The sequence below is a fragment of the Schistocerca nitens genome, chromosome 1 (genome assembly GCF_023898315.1).
Source record: "Schistocerca nitens isolate TAMUIC-IGC-003100 chromosome 1, iqSchNite1.1, whole genome shotgun sequence".
Lineage (NCBI taxonomy): Eukaryota > Metazoa > Arthropoda > Insecta > Orthoptera > Acrididae > Schistocerca > Schistocerca nitens.
This window is the reverse complement of record NC_064614.1, coordinates 316,285,365-316,292,693: the sequence shown is the minus strand read 5'-3', so window position 1 is coordinate 316,292,693 and position 7,329 is coordinate 316,285,365. Positions and strand designations below refer to the sequence as shown.

General features: G+C 38.6%; 1 pseudogene; it reads left to right on the top strand.

The window, feature by feature from the left end:
- Nucleotides 1-1,389: 1,389 nt before the first annotated feature.
- LOC126212844 (5S ribosomal RNA) lies at nucleotides 1,390-1,507 on the top strand (annotated as a pseudogene).
- The last annotated feature ends 5,822 nt before the right edge of the window (nucleotides 1,508-7,329 follow it).

Here is a 7,329-nt window from a genome sequence, read left to right as displayed (position 1 = left end):
TTCTAAATATTTATCTTGTCATTGAGCAACTGTTTATTTTGTGTTAATGCTTTTTGGATATGGAAATTTTCTTGGAAAGGGAGGATGTATTAGTCTTTACTGCTTTTATGATATTCCTATTGTTTTCAATATTGCTTGGTTCACGGTATTCTTCTTCTGCAAATGTTGAATTATTTATACTGTACAAATCATCAACATTTGCGGGTCATCTAAAAGAACACCATAGACGAAGCAATATTGAAAACTATATCCATATCATAAAAATCAGTAAACACAGGCACCTCTTCTCTCTCCAAGAAAATTTCCAGATACAAAGAGCATTAGCACAAAATAAACAGTTGTTCACTGACCAGACAAATGTTAGAAACCAGCAGTCTCTATACAGAATAATTGATGAAATTACATGAAAAAAGAGCCTTTTCCATCCTTCCTCCCTCCCACAATCCACCCCCCGCCCCTCCCTTTCCCCCCACTCACAGTCTCACAGTTTCATTTCACTTCTCACTCCTCACCTTCTCCCCTAACTGACACTCCATCACACTGCTATGTACTTATGTCCACACATTATCGTTTCCCCCTCCCAAAAAAAAAGAGAAAGGTCCCTCCATCGCTATTCCTTCTCTACTCTTGCACAGTACATAAATACACATAAACATAATGAAGTAGAGTTACACACATACAATAATCTAATTTTAAAAAATGTTGTTAGTCACAGAAAATGTACTGGAAAGGCTACGTTGGCAACATTGCAAAACACAGACAACACATACTTGGAGTACAAAAACAAACAGAATACAGTAGTGTGATAAAAATGTGTAGTGGAAACGTAAGAAATACATAGTGCTGGTGATCATCTAAAAATTAGACTAAAATTACAAGCGTCTAACACTTAAAAGAACAGTGTGCTATCAGACGGCATTTCCCGATGTAAACGAGAAATCAGAAGAGACATCACCGTAAGTACAAATCAACCTAACTGTTTTTCGATCTAAAAGTAAATCGAAATGTAAATATCGTAATTACAGATCACTGACGATGCTTTGCCTCAATAAAGTGAAACGTGTCTGGTGAAAAAATTACGCATTTTGTGGTTTGAACGACAGGACAAAAATACCCTCAACAAAAATAAAAAGTATGACGATTTTTCTTGTGTTTTTATCTCTGTTCTAAGTGTTGGAATGAGTTTGCAGCAGGTCTCATACTGTTTCTCCTTATCTCTTTCGGTTTCTCCTTGTATCGTTCTAACACTTAGACGGCTAACTACACAGCACTATACATATGGTTATCCATTGCGGTTCTTTCAGCTGGGTGTGAGCAGAAAAAACGTCATAGGTTTTCGTTATTTCAACGAGTTTTGACAGATTTTACAGTCATCCTTAACACCTCATAGGCAACAACCTTCCCACAGTGGATACACCGGTTCCCGTCAGATCACCGAAGTTAAGCGCTGTCGGGCGTGGCCAGCACTTGGATGGGTGACCATCCGGGCCACCATGCGCTGAGGTCATTTTTCGGGGTGCTTTGAGCCTCGTGATTCCAATTGAGGAGTTGCTCGACCGAATAGTAGTGGCTCCGGTCAAAGAAAACCATCGTACCGACCGGGAGAGCGGTGTGCTGACCACGCGCCCCTCCTATCCACATCCTCAGCTGCGGATGTCACGGTGGTCGGATGGTCCCGATGGGCTATTTGTGGCCTGAATATGGAGTGCTCAACCCCTCGTAGCTGCCCTATTATAGCCGCCGTACACGAACATTCGCAGTCCCCACTAAAGTCCCGGGTTCGATTCCCGGCGGGGTCAGGGATTTTCTCTGCCTCGTGATGACTGGGTGTTGTGTGATGTCCCTAGGTTAGTTAGGTTTAAGTAGTTCTAAGTTCTAGGGGACTGATGACCATAGATGTTAGGTCCCATAGTGCTCAGAGCCATTTTGAACCCACTAAAGTGATAGTTAGAAGCATGGTATTGAAAGGTTGCATTAAAGACGTTTGTTGAGTGATAGAATCAGTGTTTCAAGTGTAGGAAAATCTTTTTATTAATTGTTCTTGAAAATCTGTTGGATATTAGTTTACGAGGCGCCAGTAAGTGTTTCAACATGCAAGACAATATCTTAAGGAGGCGATGTGTGCGGTAGAGGCGACATAACAATAGGACGGCACAAAAGGTACAGATGCTATCGCTGAGTTAAATGAAGAACTCAATTAAAATTTGTTAACACCAGTCAGCGTATTGTGTCCACTGGGACTGACGTAATTGTTTTACATGCACCAGGTCAGGTATTGAACTCATACTGGTTGAATCTCGTGTAAAGAAAGGATAGTTAGATGATAAAAGGCGTAGTGAATGCAAATGTGAAATGTGAGTTCGGTATATTCTTCAAATATTAGTCTTCAGCAGTTCACCGTTTTTTTTTTTTTTTTTTTTTTTACATGGTGTGAGAGTTTAAGTGACTGTGTGATGAACGCTTCTCGGTTTATTACAGGCAATGTAGTGTTTCTTCTCATTTATTGAATAAAACGAATAGTAGGGAGAAAAGTGTACTCTTTGAAGTTAAGCTGGAGGGAAATATATCAGAAACGCATGAAAAAACATACTACACGCTTACACCAAACACATTTTATTAACGCTACTTAGAAACATGTACATTTAATATTTTTTAACGATGATAGGGGAAAACACACATCGTCAACATCTAAAGAGAATTACCGTTCACAATTAATTTTGACGCAAACCGTGCTTATATCACCATAAGTACTGTAACTTGAGCTATCAACTTTGTAGTGTCAGGGAATGAACGGCAATGTAATCCTCAAGAGAAGACATTTCTGTCTGGCTGTGCGACCACGCAGAATGTTGCTGCAATCGCTTCTGGAAGTTTTGGACGCGTTGCAGTAACGCCCATGCTCAGAAGCTGGCACACGCGTATGGTTTTCAGAATGCCCGTACAACTTCGCATCTCGATTTTTTGAAAACGCATCTTAGCCCACTAGGGAAACATTTGTTTCATCTAAGTATGTAGTACAGTCGTGAAAAGACGAGCACAAATGGTGGCACGTTGCATGTGTGCTTCCCTTATCAGTCCACCGAAAATGGAGCTCATGAGCCACCCTACAGGAAATCACTCACACCGGACTAAAAGCTCACTGCGAAGCTGAACAAATAATTATATAAATAAAATAAATTTCTATTATTCAGCTTTTTTAAATCGGAGAAAAAAGTACAAAATAATTTTTCCGAGACACACTCAGATTCCAAACCCCATACAGATATTCCCGAAAATCTGTTATAATTAATTATTTAGAACGATGAAAATTAAAACGACAACTGCTCGGCGCTTGGTGTAGATAACGGTAAAGTCGTGAGCTATTCACATATCAATTATGTACCGAATACATCCCACAGTTTTCGTTTTAGATCTTACAAGTATTTTCATAGCTACTAAAAATTCACATGCACGAATTTTCAGGAATATCTGTATGGGATAAGAAATACATGTGGGGCCAGGAGACTTATTTTGTACTTCGTAGTCTTGTTTAAAAACGTGGTATATTAAAACTGATTTTTATTTAAATCATTATTTTCTGCTTGTTAATCTTGAATGTGTGAAATCTTTCAGTCGCTTTCAAATATTTTTATCAGATCACTATGGAAAATTGTGGTAAATTTCTGGTTTATTTGTTTCTTTTCACCTGAGTCAACCGATGTATTGTTTCTTCCAACGTATATCTCAAGAAAAGACCACAACTGTCAAAATTATAAAGGTTTGAGCTCATCTGCAATCCTTCTTCCCACAAACCATTCGCGAATGGAACAGGAAGAAGTGGAAAGGACAGTGGTTCACAAAGCACTCTCTGCCATATACCAGGAAATAATTGCACTGCAATCCAGTTCCGAGGTATGCTGTATGTGTCAAGTCTCAAGCTCATCGGAAAGCTAGTTTAACATCAGTTGCAAAATTCGTGCTGGACAGACAAGAAAGCTACCTAATAAAATCTTAACTGTTTCGTTCTGGTGAAAATGAAGGCCTGATGAAAAACGGTCTGGAAGCTTCTGTTACTAGGGTGATATCATAAATATCTGGTGCCGGAAATTCTCTAAAAAAGCGTTAACAAGCGCGTAAAATAGAGACCGAATGAGGTATTACACTAGTGGGGAGTCCCATTCAATGTCAACACTGATTGGCCGGGTTTAATTTTCAGTCGTTCCTGTTAAATGCGAATGAAGGCATGTTTCCATTTACATGGAGACGTCCGATTTGCTCTCTCAATCTGAGCTGCAGACCGTTGTCTAGTAACCTCATTGTCGGCGAGATGGGTAATCGTCATCGTGCTCCACGGTAAAAAGAAAAAGAGACACGTTCGTGAAAATCTTGACAGTAGCAGAGGATCAAGAAGAAATTATCATGTTGTAACGTTGTAGCTTTAATTTTCTATGAAAGCGGTACTGATAGCCTATAAAAGCGGGTTAAAAGCTGTGAGCTGTCTGGCGAAGTTAACCTTGAATTACTGAGCAACTGTTTCACTAGGTATCCAGTCTAGCTTACCAAATCCTCAACCAGACTAACATTAATTATAATCTTTTAATAGTCATACGACAACCGGTGATATGTATATCAAAAAAAAGAAATTTAATAAAAAGAAAGAAATCAGTTTGTATTTGGAAATTTATTTTAACATTGATCATTAAAATTTCAGCATATTAAACTCGATTCATAACTAAGCTGGTGCTTTATTTAGGATTGTGAAAATGTGAGATTGTAATCTTACGGAACACATCAAATATGGAGCCAAGATTGGGAGACTGCATACAACACTGAATTCATAAAATAACACACGAAGAACGTTGAAACATATGCAAGAGGAAATTAACCACAACCAACCGATTCAAATTTCACTCAGAGAAGTTACGTTCGTAGCACAATCCTGTCCGTCATGTAATTACCACACACTGGTATACTAAATTCATACTAACTCGCTGTGAAATCTTCTCGAAGAGAATAGTTGAGGGCTACTTTGATGAATACACCACATGCTTCACGTGGTCAACTTGGTTTACACAAAGAGTGTAACTCCACAATAATTTTGATAATTAAAATAAATTAGATCGAAAAGCAATTTACAAAAGAAAAACCTCGAACTGGTTACTATCGTCTTACTATTAACCTGATGGGTCAAACAATTGCATAAGCATGTGGTACTGGTCTCACAAAGTACACCCCACGTGGGTTGAACATAAAGAAAAGTTGCTATATTGAAAAATATTGTCAAGACGAGACGTTATAATCTCACGCACATTCGCATTTAAGATTGATGAACTTAGTTAGAGTTACTGACCAACACGTGGTTCCACTTTACTCACAAAGTAGCGACAAAGCAACTACCGGAATATATTCTGAACTTCACACTCGAATTACACTGCGTTGCAATTTAAGATAACATTAGATATTTTAGAGCTAAACCCGAAATAAAGGTGATTAAATTTTCAGTTAGTCTGATCTGAAGAAATCCATTGTCCTACGGACTTAGCAGACACGCGCTTAGCCGGAGATCTTACCACTTCAGACGCTCGCCACGGACAGACTGACCTGCGCTTCTACCGAGCGTGCTTCCCAAATACAAACGGAAGTGACCAGAGAGGCAGCTTCCTATACCAACATGACAACGGACGGACAGGACCATACTAAGCATAGAAACCTCTCTGCTTTTAGAAAGCGTAGCTACCTGTTCCGACGTTGGTCCTACTGTTCCCTAGCAGACAGGCTTGTGTGCTACCATCCAGCATGCAACTAGAAATACATTTGCTCATTCATTCTTTCACACAGGAGGGAAGGGGGATGACAGTATCTTATCATATACAGTATATAAAAGAAAGCGGATGTAAGTTCCGTATGAGACTGTGTGACATGAATTACATATAAACTGTGTTTTAAAGTGTAGTAGTGAGACAGATCGTTCTTGTTTATGTGTAAAGTAACACGTTTCACTGCTCAGTCTCCTCCCAGATAGTCAGACACACCACAATAAAATTAGAAGAGGAATTTATGCCGTAAATGACAACAGATTTAAGAAATTAACATGAAAGGAATCCAGCAGAGACCTTTCATAACCCCAACGCTCCGGGAAAAGACTGTGCAGGGAATTTTCTGGCCATGCTAGGACATTCCCAAGCAGGCTTCTCACACCCTACTTAAACCAAAAATGTAAAGAAAAGGCAAAAGGTCACCAGCTACTTGCTAAATATACAATAATTTCAACATATCTTTATAATTTACCAATTTCAGAGAGAAAAAACAATCTGTGACACCTATTTAAAAGACAGTGTAGACCTAATTCGGTCAGCAAGTAAAAATTGTGAATCCTGTGTCATTAATATGAAAACAATTTCTGGTTGTTACCCTTATGGAGTTCACCAGTATTTGCTCATTGCAAGAGGCAACTGACCACAGGAAAATTTATGACTGTTATTAACAAGTAAAATTTATGAAAATTACAAAGGTGCCACAGCAATTAAAAAAAGAACATGAAAATAACAACAGTATTATAAAGCAGAACATTACAATGCACAATCCGAAAAAGCCAAAGAAAATGATAATAAGAGAAAAAATATGTTTTACAAAGTGGTTATCACAAAAAAATTCTATATCTTATAAAACTAATAATTTGTAGAATTAAAATAACTTTGTGGCACTAATTCAATGACTCTACAATATTTCAGTTAGTTAGCAAACAATGATCACTGTGTCATTATACTGAAACTACAATTAATTATGTGATTGTTACCCATATGCGGTTCATCACTATAAATATGCCCCATGCAAAGGCTAATCGATCACAGTCCAATGAGAATGAATATCTGTCTGACTGATAAACGAAGCAATGCCACAGGAGTGAATTTACAAAACAAAATATCACAAATCTAATACATCACACAAAAACAAACATTGATCAATAAAACAGCTCTGAAAGTACAATAGGCAACGTCTAAAAGAAAAAAAAACACCAATAAATAAAACACCTGCAAAATACAAGAGTCAAAGTTTCTCTGACAGAAACACACGTATATGTATTGAACTAAGAACCGTGTAATCACTGTTCACTGACACATTCAGCAGTTCCACTGTTCCGAGGCACAATATAAGGGGAGGGGGGGGGGTTCGTCGCCGCAGCTGTCAGTAGGGATTTTTGTCCATCTTTTGCGTGCAATCCCGCCGTCTCTGCCCTCTCATGAAGTTTCTCTTGGTGGCCCGTGTCACATACATCTCGATTTGGTTCCATGTTTGTGTTGTCAAATTCGTGCGGTATCCTCATTTGACACGCCAGGTTGATATTGCTGG